This window comes from Rhinopithecus roxellana, chromosome 12 (assembly GCF_007565055.1).
Source record: "Rhinopithecus roxellana isolate Shanxi Qingling chromosome 12, ASM756505v1, whole genome shotgun sequence".
Classification (NCBI taxonomy): Eukaryota; Metazoa; Chordata; class Mammalia; order Primates; family Cercopithecidae; genus Rhinopithecus; species Rhinopithecus roxellana.
In genome coordinates, this window is record NC_044560.1 from 113535540 (window position 1) to 113551848 (window position 16309).

Sequence of the window (16309 nt, forward strand, 5' to 3'; positions counted from 1 at the left end):
AGAGACGGGGTTTCACCATGTTGGCCAGGCTGGCCTCAAACTCCTGAGCCAAAGTGACTCGCCTGCCTCAGCGTCTCAAAGTGCTGGGATTTCAGGTGTGAGCCACTGCGCCCGGCCTCCGTGTACTTTTAAAAAAGTATTTAAAAATTTAAATAAAGAATACATCGTCATCGTCAAAAAATAATGAATCACCATGAAATGTACAAAAGGGAAACAAAAATCCTCTTTCTCCCCTTCCCAGAAAGAACTGTGTCAATGATTTGATGTTTGTCCATCTAGTTTTTTTTCTATTTATATACACACAGGTGTGCAGGCACACACGGACACACAACTACACAGACTAACACAGATACACACATACAATGGCCGGGTGTGGTGGCTGATGCCTGTAATCCCAGCACTTTGGAAGGCTGAGGAGGGCAGATCACTTGAGGTCAGGAGTTCGAGACCAGCCTGGCCAACATAGCGAAACCCCGTCTCTACTAAAAATACAAAAATTAGCTGGGCATGGTGGCGGGCACCTGTAATCCCGGCTACTGGGGAGGCTGAGTCAGGAGAATTGCTTGAACCCAGGAGATGGACGTAGTGAGCCAAGATCTCTCCACCGCACTCCAGCCTGGGTGACAGAGTGAGACTATGTCTCAAAAACAAACAAACAAAAAACATGCAAATACACACAGTCAAAGACACATATACAGAAACACAACTATAGACACAATTGCACAGACACAGACATGGGCACATATACTAACAAATATGCAGAGACACAGACATAGTTGCACAGATATGCAGACACATGCACACACACACAAGCGACACAAAGGGACACACACATACCCATACCACACCCACACACACAGTCTACAGACACAGACATGCACAGAACCACAGGCAAAAAGACACCTATATAACACCTGAGCACACAGACATGCACACATGCACTCACATGTGTGCTTTTAAAATATGGGATCAATCTATTCATACTGATTCACAGCCTGCCTTTCCTCTATCATGCATGTATTTCAAAATGTAAAAAAATAATGTAACAGACACCCAGATGTAACAAACTGTTTTGAATATTTGCTTCAGATTCCTCTTTAAAAAACAATACGAAATGATACAGATGTGTTAAACCCCTCCCTTCTTCCCCAGCCAGTTGTATCCCTCCTGTGCACCCTTTTATACTTTTTGCAACATTGGAATGTGTTCATAAACAATGATTATATTTGTGTAGGTTTTAAACTTGTACATGAATGGGATGGAAGTATGTATCCTTTTGTATCTTGTTTGTTGCCTCTTGCTGTTCTCACATCACTGAGCATGGGAGGTGCCCTCCCTTGTCACTCCTTTGATCCACATGGGGCCTCTGTCTCCTGCACTGTCTCCCCTCCCTCAACTAGCTCCCTGTCACCCTTCTCTCCCTCCTCCCTTCCTGTCCTCTCTCTCTTCTCCTCCTCCCCCTTCCCTCCTCCCTCCCTCCCTCGTTCTCATCTCCCTCCCTCGTTCTCATCTTCCCTCCCTCCATCCCCTACCACCTCCAGGCAATGCAAGCCTCTGGCTGAAAAGCTAGAAGGTCACCCAAGGAAGTGCAAAAAAGAAAAAGCATCTTGATATATTTCATAATATTATCGCCCTCTGAATTTTTACAGTTCTGTTTTTACATCTAGGTCTCTCATCCTTTTGGAATTAACTTGTATCTATGGTTTGAGGTCTGCATCTAAAAAAGAATTTATTTTTCAAAATGGCTAGGCAGTCTTCCAAAGAAATCAACTCGTAACAATTGTATTTATTAGGATTTTAACTGGAATTGGGGAGAATTGAGGGCTTCTGATTTTTGCTTTATTACAGAAAGAATATGGGAATACAGATACGTTGTAAAAAATTAAAACATCGATTCTTTCAGTAATTAGAACTAATTACAAATTAATCCCCCACACCCTGGCAATCTCATTTTCTTCTTCCTAGGGAACCTCTGTTTGGTATGTGTGATAGGTTAAATTATTGATTGCAATTTTTCCCTGCCCTGTGGTACCTAGAGACAACTACACCCTTGCCACAGCTTCGTGGTTGGCAGAAATAACTTCTCCACACCCTGATACTGGGCTTCCCTAAGGGGGAGTTAGCAGGTAGTGACTATGCAGAGGCTTAAAGTGTGCCTCTGTGGCTGGACTTGAAGTTTCTGCTGTGACCATAAGAATAAGCTCCAGGCAGCTGCAGACTGGAGCCACAGAGTGAGATACACAGGGTGGGATTGCATAAGCCTCCCACAGACACAGGAGAAATTCGTGCTTATCACTGTATGATGCTGAAATTGTGTGTGTCTTTGTCACACGGCAATAGCTGACTACTATAAACTATATCTGTGTGTGTGTGTGTGTGTGTGTGTATGTATACACATCCATACACAAATTAGACTGGGATGATATACACGTTACTCTATTATTTATAATTATATAATATATATATATAATATGTTATATGTGCTATAGATATGATATAAAATTATATATGTGTATGTATTACGTATCTTGGCCCAACCCTAACCTTTCAGGGCAGAGAAGAAGAGGATAAATAGAGATCCACATATGATATGTCTAAATACCTAAAAGGTATAAATCAAGCTAGCAACTGTTTAATAACATACATTATGTTCTCCCACCTTGACAAATATACCTTCATAATGACCTGGAAGACCACGTTCGGTCTGGAATTCTTGGGCTCCTTGGAGTGGGGTGCTGGAATGTGCTGGCTTGGGAAGAGCTGGCTGTATTAGTCTATTCTTGCATTGCTATAAAGAAATACCTGAGACTAGGTAATTTATACAGAAAAGAGGTTTCATTGGCCCACAGTTCTGCAGTCTGTACAGGAAGCATGGCTGGGGAGACCTCAGGAAACTTACAATCATGGCAGACGGTGAAGGGGAAGCAGGCATATCACATGGCTGGAGTAGGAGCAAGAAAGTGAGGGGGAAAGGTGCTATGAACTTTTAAACAACCAGATCTCCGGAGAACTCACTATCACGAGAACAGCATCAAGAAATGGTGCTAAACCATTCATGAGAAACCACCCCTGTGATCCAATTACCTCCTACCGGCCCTCACCTCCAACACTGGGGATTTTTTTTTTTTTTTCTGAGATGGAGTCTTGCTCTGTCGCCCAGGCTGGAGTGCAGTGGCGCGATCTCGGCTCACTGCAAGCTCTGCCTCTGGGGTTCGTGCCATTCTCCTGCCTCAGCCTCCTGAGTAGCTGGGACTACAGGTGCCCGCCACTATGCCCGGCTAATTTTTTGTATTTTTAGTAGAGATGGGGGTTTCACCATGTTAGCCAGGATGGTCTCGATCTCCTGACCTTGTGATCTGCCCGCCTCGGCCTCCCAAAGTGCTGGGATTACAGGCTTGAGCCACCGCGCCCGGCCAAACACTGGGGATTACAATTCAACATGAGATTTGGTGGGGTCACAGATCCAGACCGTATCACTGGCCCTTTCCATACATGGGGAAACCGAGGCCCAGGGAGGTGAAGCAGCTCCCCCCAAAGCCCAATGGTAAGTCCAACATGCCTTTCTCTTTTGACCTGCTGCATAGCCACGCTGTTTGGAGGGGTTGGTTCATGTGTATAGTTTGGCTGCTATTGAAGAGCTCTAGGAATGACTTAAGGAGGGCTAATTATTTCTTAGGACTTATTGAACTGAGGCCATTATGTGTTAGAAGACACGCAGCCAAGGTCTGCCTTGTGAGCTATTTAACGATGTCCTTAAAACTGGTGCCTGTCCCCACAATATGTTTTTCTGGACCTAAGTGACCACAAAGTCCCAGCCAACCAGTCCCAATTCTAGCAGGCTATCCCCCTGACCAGGCTGAACCCTCTCTAGAGAGGCAGGGAGAGAAAAGGGACCCAGCTCCCCTGAGTGCCATCATAAAGCTAGTAAGGATGTATGGTAGGGCTGGGCGCGGTGGCTCACACCTGTAATCCCAACACTTTGGGAGGCTGAGGCAGGTGGATCACTTGAGGTCAGGAGTTCGAGACCAGCCTGGCCATAATAGTGAAACACCATCTCTACTAAAAATACAAAAATTAGCCAGGCGTAGCCGGGTGTGGTGGCTCACAACTATAATCCCAGCACTTTGGGAGGCCGAAGTCAGAAGCTCGAGACCATCCTGGCTAACACGGTGAAACCCCATCTCTACTAAAAAAAATAGAAAAAAAATTAGCCAGGCATTGTGGTGGGCGCCTGTAGTCCCAGCTACTCAGGAGGCTGAGGCAGGAGAATGGCGTGAACCTGGGAGGTGGAGCTTCCAGTGAGCCAAGAGCTAGCCACTGCACTCCAGTCTGGACAACAGAGCAAGACTCCATCTCAAAAAAAAAAAAAAAAAATTAGCCAGGCATGGGAGCAGGCACCTATAATCCCAGCTACTTGGGAGACTGAGGCAAGAGAATTGCTTGAACCTGGGAGGTAGAGGTTGCAATAAGCCAAGATTATATCACTGCACTCCAGCATGGGTAACAGAGCAAGACTCCATTTTAAAAATAAAATAAAATTGGTCAGATGTGATGGTTCACGCCTGTAGTCCCAGCTACTTTGGGGACTGAAAGGCAGGATTGTTTGAACCCAGGAGGTCAAGGCTTCAGTGAACTGTGATCACACCACTGCACCCCAGTCTGGGCAACAGAGTGAGACCCTGTCTAAAAAAAAAAAAAAAAAAAGAATACGTAGTGGGAAGGAAGGAGTCACAAATAGTAGTGCCATTTATTAACCCCAAGTATATACCATCCTCTCTGTCATATACACTTTATTCATTTATCTCTTATATGTTCATATGATACCTATAGTTATGTCTTTTTATATCTATCTATATCATCCCTCTATCCCTCAGCAGCCCTGTGGGAGAGAGGGGGCTTCCTCAGTTTTTTACAAATGGAAAATTGAAACTCAGAAAGGGTAATTCATTGGCCCTGGCTTCACCCCACTGTGGAGGCCTTGTGTGTACACATGTGCATGGCCCTAGCTTGCACATTCAGGCTCTGTCTACATGCCCCCAACCAGCCACTCTTGCCCACCTCTCGAGCCTGGGGTGCACACACTGGTGGATGCTGTCCCCGCTCAGGCCAGTGGCCCTAAGGAAGAGATCCACAAAGGCCCTAGCTGCATGCTCAGGACAGTATAGGCAGCAAATTTCAGGGTCCCAGGGATACCAGTATATACAGACTGTATGACCTCTAACCCTGTTGATCATCTTTTCTTTCTCTTGCATAATTCATCTCTCCCTTTTTTTTTGGTTTGTTTGTTGTTTTTTGTTTTTGAGATGGAGTCTCACTCTGTTACCCAGGCTGGAGTGCATTGGTGTGATCTCGGCTCACCACAGCCTCTGCCTCCTGAGTTCAAGTGATTCTCCTACCTCAGCCTCCCAAGTAGCTGGGATTACAGGCACACACCACCACACCCAACTGATTTTTGTATTTTTAGTAGAGATGAAGTTTTGCTATGTTGGCCAGGCTGGTCTCAAACTCCTGACCTCAGGTGATCCACCCGCCTTGGCCTCCCAAAGTGTTGGGATTACAGGCATGAGCCACTGCACCTGGCTTCTCTTTGTTTTTTAATTTTTAAAATATTTTGTAGAGGCAGGGTCTCACTATGTTGTTCAGGCTGGTCTCCAACTCCTGGCCTCAAGCGATCCTCCTGCCTCTGCCTCCCAAAGCACTGGGATTACAGACATGAGCCACAGTACCCAGCCAGCCCCTCTCTTTCAGTGGCTCCTTTCCAGTGACCATCAAATATATTCAAGTTACCTCCCACTAAAAACCACAAACAAAACTCTATCCTTTCGTGGCCTCTGCTTCCAGCCTCTTCCCTGTCTCCCTCCACCCCTCCCAGGGGACACTTCTCATCTTCTGTCCACCTCCCAGTTCCTCCCCAGCCAATTCCAGTCTGCTATCTGACCTTTGTTCCCTTAAGGTCTCCAAATACTGCTCTGTCAGGTCATCAGAGACCTTTATCCTTTTTTTTTTTTTTTTTTTTTTTTGAGATGGAGGTCTAGCTCTGTCACCCAGGCTGGAGTGCATTGGCATGATCTCAGCTTGCTGCAAACTCCACCTCTCAGGTTCAAGCAATTCTCCTGCCTCAGCCTCCTGAGTAGCTGGGATTACAGGCACATGCCACCACACCTGTCTAATTTTTGTATTTTTGTATTTTTAGTAGAGATGGAGTTTTACCACATTGACCAGGCTGGTCTCGAACTCCTGACTTCGTGATCCGCCCACCTTGGCCTCCCAAAGTGCTGGGATTACAGGTGTGAGTCACTCTGCCTGGCCCCTTTATCCTTTAAAAAAAATTATTATTTTTTTAGGGACAAGGTCTTGCTCTGTTGCCCAGGCTGTAGTGCCAGGATGCAATCATAGCTCGCTGCAGCCTTGACCTCCCAGGCTCAAGCAATCCTCCCACCTCAGCCTCCTGATTAGCCAGGAGTACAGTTGCATACCACAGTACCCTGCTCAATTTTAAATTTGTATTTTGCAAAGATGGGGATTCTCTGTTTCCCAGGCCAGTCTTCAACTCCTGATCTCAAGTGATCCTCCTGCCTTGGCCTCCCAAATTGCTGGGACTACAGGCGAGAGGCATGGTGCATGACCTAGGACCTTTGTATAGCTTAATTCAAAGGATATCTCTCAGTCCTCAAGCTACCTGACCCCTCAGCAACATTTGGCTCAGACAGCCACCCCTTTGCCTCTAGTGCTCTTTCCTTAGCGTGTTAGTGATAAGTGCTGCCCAAGAACTCCCAGCTGTCTTCCTTTGAGGGCTGTGTGGTGGCATTGTCCTTCCCTGCCTCCTCTGAAGCGACACAAGGCCATGTAACTTGCTTTGCCAGCAAAATAGGAGACAGAAACATCAAGAACCGGTGTCAATTCCAGGGTCCCTTCTCTGCCTTGGCTTTCAATGCCACCCTGACAGTCTGTTTCTCCCTGGCAGTCAGAGAAATCTTTTCCAAAGATCATGCAACTGCTTGCTTAAAGCCTTGCAAAGGGTCGGGTACAGTGGCTCATGCTTGTAATCCTAGCACTTTGGGAGGCCGAAGCGGGTGGCTCACCAGAGCCCAGGAGTTCGAGACCAGCCTGGCCAACATGGCAAAATCCTGTCTCTACTAAAAATACAAAACATTGGTTGGGCATGGTGGCACACACCTGTAATCATAGCTACTGGGGAGGCTGAAGCAGTTGCTTGAGCCTGGGAGACAGAGGTTGCACCACCGCACTCCAGCCTGGGTGACAGAGCGAGACTCTGCCTCAAAACAACAACAGCAACAACAACACCACCTTGCAAATGCTTCCCTTGTTCTCATGATAAAGTTAACACTGTCCTACATGGGATGCATGGACTGCTATACCTACTTCTCTAGCCTTGCTGCCTCTGCTTCTTCATTCTCTGTTGCAGACAGAGCTCTCTGGGAAGTAGATTTTGAGGTGGATGTTAGCGTGTAGGAGGTTGAGTAGGAATGCGTTTTGCATCAACCAATTGTAAAAGGAAGGGCAAGGAAGGAGTGGGAACAAGGAGAAGTTGAGCTCTTATGCAGTCTTTACAGAAGCCCCAACAAGGAGTTGTCCCCCGATTTGCGGTGAGTGAGCTGGGCCTCTATGTCCCCACATTGATTGTTGGATGTGTCATTGGATGTGGGGTATGATCTTGTGTGAGGCATTCCTCTTCACCTGAGGCATTCCCTGAAGGGAACTGATGGCTGAAGACTTTGCAGGCAGTACTCCCAGAAGCCAGGGGGCTATGCCCTTCATCACTAAAAAGGGATCTGGCTGATGCATTGCAGTGTCCAATGCAGCCCAATTCTTGCATGCCTAGGACCCATGTTTTGATGAACTTTTCATGTGTTGATGAGCGGCTCCTCCAGGATTCTGGTGTGCCTCTCCGTGGGGAAACTTAGAAGAAGCAGATTTGATTATACAGCTGGCTGGGTGCAGTGGCTCACACCTGTAATCCCAGCACTTTGGGAGGCCGAGGTGGGTGGATCACTTGAGGTCAGGAGTTCAAGACCAGCCTGGACAACGTCTCTACTAAAAATGCAAAAATTAGCCAGGCATGGTGGCACATGCCTGTAATACCAGCTGAGACAGGAGAATCGCTTGAACCCAGGAGGCAGAGATATCACTGAACCGAGATTGTACCACTGCACTCTAGCCTGAGCAACAGAGCAAGATTCTGTCTCCAAAAAAAAAGAAAAAAAAAAAAAAGATTAACTACAGTCTCCACTATCACAGTTGGTCTTGGAGCTGCAATAGATACTCATCTTCTCTCCTCCTTGTTATCTCTTCAGGACTCCTGCACCCTCAGCGAATAGCAACCTGGTCTCTGGGGCTTACCTGATGGGGAAACCAGATTTTCATCCCTGAGGGGTCTGAGACTCTCTGGCCAACATCACTTCTCAGACCAGAGTTGCTGCACTTGCCCATTCACTGTCAAAATTGGGCAAGGGAGTACCGAAAAGCATCCAAATGGATTAACCAGGCACCAAATAGATTTCTCCTGGCTCCACTGTATAATAAAAATGCTCCTTCTTGCTGATGATCAGGGCTTATGGTCTGGCTCAGGTCCTGTGGCAGGAAAAGCAAACCTATACTCAGAATATGTGTTTATTCCTGACAAAATGAGTCACTACTTCTTCCAGGATGAAAGGAATCCAGTGTGGTGGGCTTGCCACCAAGTGATGGATGGGTGTCCTCATGGAATTGTGCTGCATTTGGGACTTAGCATCGGTCTCTGCTGCTGGAGAATCAGAGATCTGGCAGCAGCAACAGCAGCTAGATCAGCCATACTGAGTGGGAGCCCATGCTGTTGGACCCATGCATAGCCTCCATCCCTGTTCACCACGTCCTCCTTGCGTGTGCTTTTTGTACCAGCCATGAAGAGGCCAATGACAAAAGCTGGCTGATGTCACTTAGTTAAGTTGCCAAGAGGGCAACTCGTCTTGCTTGCTGGTGTCTTAGCACAAGGAGCCTAAAGTGTGCAGGCAGCATCCACAGCTTACAAGTCCACAGGACTCTTGCTGTGTTCATTCACAGATGCATTGCTCATGTGGGAAGCAGGATTTCCAAATCCTCAGAGCCCAGGGTTGTGGGAACAAGAAGCACGCATTCTTCAAATGGGCAGATGAGCATGAGGGTAAGCAGGACCTCTTGCATCTACTCTTTTTTTCCCAGACCCATTTTACCTAGGACATAGTGCATTGGTTTTCTATTGCTGCTGTAAGAAACCACTACAGATCTGGCGAGTTGGAACAACATAAATCTATTACCTTATAGCTCAGAAAGTCAGAGTCGAACGTGAGTCTCCAGGGTAGAAATTAAGGTGTAGGTAGGGCTGCATTCGCTCTGGAGGCTCCAGGGAGGAACGATTTCCTTGTCTTTCTCAGCTTCCGGGGGCCTGTTGCTCCCGTGACTCATGGCTTCCTCCATCTTCAAAGCCAGCAAAGGCTGGTTGAGTCTGTTTCACGCTGCATCACTCTCCCAGTGACTCTCCTGCCTTCCTCTTGCAGCTAGGAGAACTCTTGTGATTACATTAGCTGCCCCTCACCCCCAGGTAATCCAGGATAATTTCCCCACGTCAAGATCCTTCACTTCATCACGTCCTGTGGAGATGGTCCTCTTTGCCACGTAAGGTTACATAACCACGGGTCCTGGGAGCCAGGTTGTACATCTCTTTAGGGGAAGAGGGTGATCATTCTGCCTACCACACCCGGGTAGACCCATGTCCACCTGTTGTTCATTTAAGATACATACTTTGCTCTGGAGAACAGTACCTCATCTTTGCAAAAAGCTGTGCTTTTAACAGGCCCATCCATTGGCTATCAGATTGACAGATTTGGAAGGATGATATGACCAGCCCGCCCTCGCACCTCCTTTCTGTAAAGTGAGTCCCTTTATCTGATGCAATGGCACGTGGGATGCCGTGCCGTGCATCAAACACTCTGTAAGCCCTTGGGTTTGTGGTCTGGCTCAGGCCCTGCGGGCAGGAAAGGGAAACCCATCCTCAGACTTTGTGTTTATTCCTGATGAAATGAATCACTGCTCCTTCCAGGATGAAAGGGATCCAGTGTGGCAGGCTTGCCACCAAGTGACGGGCCGGTGTCCTCATGGAATGATGCTGCATTTGGGACTTAGCGTGGGTCTCTGTTGCTGGAGAATTGGAGATTTGGCAGCAGGAATAGCAGCAGCTAGATCAACCACAGTGAGTGGGCACCCCTGTTGCTGGACCCATGCATAGCCTCCATCCCTGTCACCACGTCCTCCTTGCGTGTGCTTTTTGTACCAGCCGTGAAGAGGCCAATGACAGAAGCTGGCTGATGTTGCATGCCCAAGTAGTTCTGCCTACTTGGTTGCTTGGTGCTTCTTCCAATGAGTGCTAATGTGAGAGACAGACATCGCCACACTTTGTGCCAAGTCCCGTCCACATGACTTCCCCTTATCTCCTAACTTCTAATCTTTCTCCTTTTAGGCTCCTGACTATCTGGTCAAGCCATTGGCCACTGCCCATGAGTCCATGTATATTCTGAACTGAGGCCATTTCCCTTTCCCCCAAAGTGGATGACCACTGTCTAAAGCTCTACCCATTGGAAGGATTTCACTTTACCATCATCTTTCCAGGTCACTCCTGGGTGGAGCTGTGGTGCACACACCATCCACTGCTGCAGTGCAGACACCATCAGTTTTTATTTTGAATTTCTATTTACAAAAAAAAAAAAAAAAGATATGGGGGTCTTGCTGTGTTGCCCAGGCCTGCCTAACTCCTAGCCTCAAGCGATCTACCTGCCTTGGCCTCCTAAAGTGCTGGGATTACAGGTGTGACCACTGCACCCTGGTCACCACCCTTTTTTTTTTTTTTTTTTTTTTTGAGACAGAGTCTCACTCTGTCACCCAAGCTGGAGTGCAGTGGCACGATCTCGGCTCACCGCAACCTCCGCCTTCCGGGCTCAAGTGATTCCCACACCTCAGCCTCCGGAGTAGCTGGGATTACAGGTATGTGCCACCACGCCTGGCCAATTTTTTTTTTGTATTTTAGTAGATACAGGGTTTCACCATGTTGCCCAGGGTGGTTTCGAACTCCTGAGTTCAGGCAATCCACCTGCCTCAGCCTCCCAAAGTGCAGGGATGACAGGTGTGAGCCACCATGCCAGGCCTCCGTCCACTTTTTACCTGCTTCTGCACAAGCCAACACATCTGTGAAACAAGCTCTAGCCTTTTCCTTTCATTAGCTGATCATACCCCTCACCATATGGCCTCAGAGGTAAACTGAGGAAGAGGTCTCAGTGCAGCAGTGGGGATCCCATGGGCCCAGGCTCCCTGCTGACATAGCTCACTTGTGTCCTCCCACCCTGCTCACACTTGATCCTGGGTGTACCACTTCTATCTTATTATTATATAGAGACAAGGTCTCACTCTGTTGCCCGGGCTAGAGCACAGTGATGCAATCATAGCTCACTGCAGCCTCCAACTTCTGGGCTCAAGCGATTCTCCTGCCTTAGCCTCCCTAAGTAGCTGGGACTGCAGGTGTGCACCACCAAACCTGGCTGATTTTTGACTTTTTATTTTTAGAAACATGGTCTCGCTATGTTGCTCACGCTGGTCTCAAACTCTTGGCCTTAAGCGATCCTCCTGCCTCGGCCTCCCAGAGTGCTGGGATTACAGGTGTGAGTGCTGCATCTGGCCAACTTCGATCTTTTGATAGGAGGCTGCTGAGTTCACTTGGCCTTTTGACTTGGTGGTTCTGACAGGACCCAGCTCATGACGGGCAGTTATGGCTGCAGTTTCATTGAGATCCCACGGTGATATGGTTTGCCTGTGTCTCCACCCAAATCTTATCTTGAATTGTAGTTCCCATAGCCCCACAGGAGCGTTCCACTGGGAGGTAATTGAATCAGGGGGGCGATTACCACCATGCTGTTCTTGTAATAGTGAGTGAGTTCTCACAGGATCTGATGGTTTCATAAGAGGCTTTTTCCCCTTTGCTTGGCACTTCTCTCTCTTGCTGCCATGTGAAGAGAGACGTGTTTGCTTCCCTTTCTGCCATGATTGTAAGTTTCCTGAAGCACCCCCAGCCATGTGGAACTGTGAGTCAATTAAACCACTTTCCTTTATAAATTATCCAGTCTCAGGTATTTCTTCATAGCAGCATAAAAATGAACTAACACAGTAAATTGGTACCAGGACTGGGGCTGTATCCTGCAAAGTCATAAGGGTGGAGCTGCACAAGGCCATGGCAGCCCACCTCTCACATTAGTGTGACCTGGATGTGAGATGTGAGACACAGAGTAAGAGGAGATCATTTTGGAAATTTAAGTTTAATGACTGCCCTATTGGATTTTGGACTTGCATGAGACCTCTAGCCCCTTTGTTTTGGTCAATGTCTCCCATTTGCAATGGATGTATTTACCCAATGCCTGTACCCTCATCATATCTAGGAAGTAACTAACTTGCTTTTGATTTTACAGGTTCATAGGCAGAAGGGACTTGCTTTGTCTCAGATGAGACTTTATATTTGGTCTTTTGGGTTAATGCTGGAATGAGTTAAGACTTTGGGGGACTATTGGAAAGGCATGACTGTGTTTTGAAATGTGAGGACATGAGATTTGGGAGGGACCAGGGGCAGAATGATATGGTTTGGCTGTACAATATGGGAATTGTAGTTCCCATAATCCCCACGTGTTATGGGAGGGACCCAGTGCTGGGTAACTGAATCATAGGGTGGTAACCCCCATGCTGTTCTCAGGATACTGAGTTCTCATAAGATCTGATGGTTTTATGAGGGGCGTTTTCTTCTTTGCTTGGCACTTCTCTCTCGTACAGCCATGTGAAGAAAGACATGTTTGCCTCCCCTTCCACCATGATTGTATGTTTCCTGAGGCCCCGCCAGCCATGTGGAACTGTGAGTCACTTAAACCTCTTTCCTTTATAAATTACCCAGTCTCAGGTATTTCTTCATAGCAGTGTGAAAACAGACTAATAGACATAGGTAGAAACTCTGTCTATACCAGGGCCTGGAGCATAGTAGGAGCTGCTTTTCCAAAGGTTTATAATTCTCTGCATGGAATGGCTTTGTGCCAGAACACTAAGAGTCTGCATTGTAATTCTTCCTTTGAGGCTTGCCAAAATCTTTGTGTGGTGTCCTTCCCCAGTGCTGACACCTCGACCGCCATATGGTCCCCTGGGCCGTGTGGTCCAGGAGTTAGTACCTCTTGCACTGCAGTCCTGCTCTGGGCTGACTCCAGTCTGGCAGCTTTTCCTGTATCCTCAGATGTGGTCTGGGGAGTGTTTCTGTGTGTGGGCAATGCCTCCAAAACCCCAAAAGGCCTAGAAGTATCGCACTTCCTTCTTTGAGCAGGGAGGTGCAAGATGTCATTATTTGCCTTTTACTTGGGATGTCTTAGCATGCTGTAGACCACAAGGGCTCCAAATATTTGTACTGATGTGACAGGACCCTGAAACTTTCCTGGGCTTACCTCCCACCCTCTGGGGTGGATGGATCTCACTAAGGTCTACAGTGTGCTAGCCACTTCTTCCTTATCCATTCTGATTAGCATGAGGTCATCGATATGGCAGAAAAATACAATGTTCTGTAGGATGTCTGGATAATCCAGGTGTTTTTGAACTATAATGGTACAGAGGACTGAAGAGTTAACGTATTTCTGGGCCAAGACTGTAAATGTGTGCTGTTATCCATTCCAACTGAATGCAAACTGTTCTCTGATAGGGATGGAAAGGAATGCATTTCTCAGATCAATAGCCAAATATCATGTACTGAGGTCCCGATAATTTGCGCTAGCAAGGATGCCCCGTGTGGCACAGCAGCTGTGCTTTCTACCACTTCACTGAATTTCCACTGTCATCTCCAGGTTCTGTCTGGTTTTTACAGGAGTCAGATCAATTATTTCAACAGAGATATAACAAGGACCCTACTCTTGTATCCTTTAGGTCCTAAAGGGTAGCACCAATATCTGCTATCTCCACCCCCAACCCGGGATGCAATATTGTTTTTGCTTTTTATTTATTATCTTGGTAGGGATCAGAGGGCAGTTTCGGAGGTTTCCTCTTTGCCTGTCCTACTACAAAGCTCTTACTCTACGGGTCAGAAAGTGAATCTAAGAATAATGACAACCACTAACATGTCTATTTCGACTATACATTTGTGGAATGGGGGAATGACCAGTGGGTGGAACCATGGATCTAGAAGCCAGACTTGGGCTAGCATATGCCTAACTCTAGTGGAACACCACCATGACACATGAGATCTCGCAGTGTCGATATCAACTCAGACCCTCCCCAACAGTCCTAAATTTGCCCGGATGTTCCCTGTTCCCAGTGTACCTACTGGAGAAGGACTGGAGGGTTGATTACTATACGTACTTGTTTTGGCATTGTAGAGTTATCCTGGTGACCTGACCTCTCCTTTGGTCACTGGGTTCCTGCTCTGAAAACTGGCTCAAGTCTGGAAACTGGAAAAGGGATCCTGACTTTTTTTTTTTTAATCAAAGTAATGCCATTTTTTATTTCTTTTGATTGCACTTACCGAGTAGCCCAAGTGCTGGCTCCCCATCCATTTTGCTACCTGGGAATGCCTTGTTCCATTAGCCATTTACATAGCTCTCTGCAGCTCAAGTTTCCCTGACTCAAGTCTGGAAACTGAACAAGAGATCATGACTTTTTTTTTTCTTTAAATCAAGGTGACTGCCATTCTTGATTTCTTTGGATTGCACAGACTGAGTACCCCAGGTGCTGGCTCCTCATCCATTTTGCCACCTGGGAATGCCTTGTTCCATTAGCCATCTCCAAAGCTCCCTGCAGCTTGAGTCTCCCTGGCTGACCCTCTGACCTTGCCACTTATTACAGTAATTGTTTCCCCCTCACTGCTGGTGGTTAAATGACACCCCTGGACCTCTGTTGTTTTGGGGTTTGCTTGCCCTCACTGCTGCCCATGATCCAAGTCCCACAAGAGCCTCTGTCACCAGCACCCTGCCCCACAGAAGCGAACCTTCAGTTAACCCCTCAGTGATGTCACTGCTCCCCTCACCAGCACGTTCCCTGTTGCCCTGGTCAGTGGCGTATCCTACAGGCCCCTGGAGAACAGGTCCTCTGCTGTTTCCTTCCTGGCCTTATAGCATGGCCACTTCTTTGAGCCCTGTGTCCCCCATTTCCACCACTAACGCCACAATCCTGACATTCCCACCTCACTCAGTATGGGCCATTACATTTTCCATGCTTCGTGCATGCGCGTGTGTGTGTGTATGTGTGTGTGATGGAGTCTTGGTCTGTCACCCAGGCTGGAGTGCAGTGGCATGATCTTGGCTCACCACAACTTCCGCCTCCCGGGTTCAAGCGATTTTCCTGCCTCAGCGTCCTGGGTAGCTGGGATTACAGGCATGTGCCACCAAGCCCTGCTAATTTTGTATTTTTAGTAGAGATGGGGTTTCTCCATGCTGGTCAGGCTGGTCTCGAACTCCCAATCTCAGGTGGTCTGCCCGCCTCGGCCTCCCCAAGTGCTGGGATTACAGGCGTGAGCCACAGCACCCGGCCTTACATTTTCCGTGCTTCTAAGGGCTAGCCTAGCAGTCTTGCACTAGGATGGCCCACCTCCTCTGGTCCTCACCAGATATTGAATCCTGTATACCAGAAAATTGTTCTCATATTGATAAACTCTACAGCCTATTCCAGCCCTATGTGCCACCCCTCCTGAATCAAGCACCTTCCAAATGCATTCCCCGTGTGCTTTCCTCGCTCCTGCTGTGCATGTGGACAAGGTATGTCCTGCAGCTCCTTTGGGTATCGCTTTTCCTCCTTTATTGAGCCTGGCACCACCCTCCTAATTACTGGCCTAGTGGCCAGAAAGGGAAGTGAGGACAGATCCTGAAGGGGGTGTACATTGTCTTGCAGGACAGAGACCTCTGCATTTCTTCAAGGAATGAGGGAACATTAACCATCAAGAAAGAAGAAGGGAGCTGGGTGCAGTGGCTCACACCTGTAATCCCAGCAGTTTGGGAGGCCGAGGCGGGTGGATCACAATGTCAGGAGTTCGAGACCAGCCTGGCCAACATGGTAAAACCCCATCTCTACTAAAAATAGAAAAATTAGCCGGGCATGGTGGCAGGGATCTGTAATCCCAGCTACTCGGGAGGCTGAGGCAATCATTTGAAACCAGAAGGTGGAGTTTGCAGTAAGCCAAGATCGTGCCACTGTGCTCCAGCCTGGGCAAAAGGGCAAAACTTCACCAAAAAAAGAGAGAGAGAGAGAGAGAGAGAGAGGAAGGAAGGAAGGAAGGAAG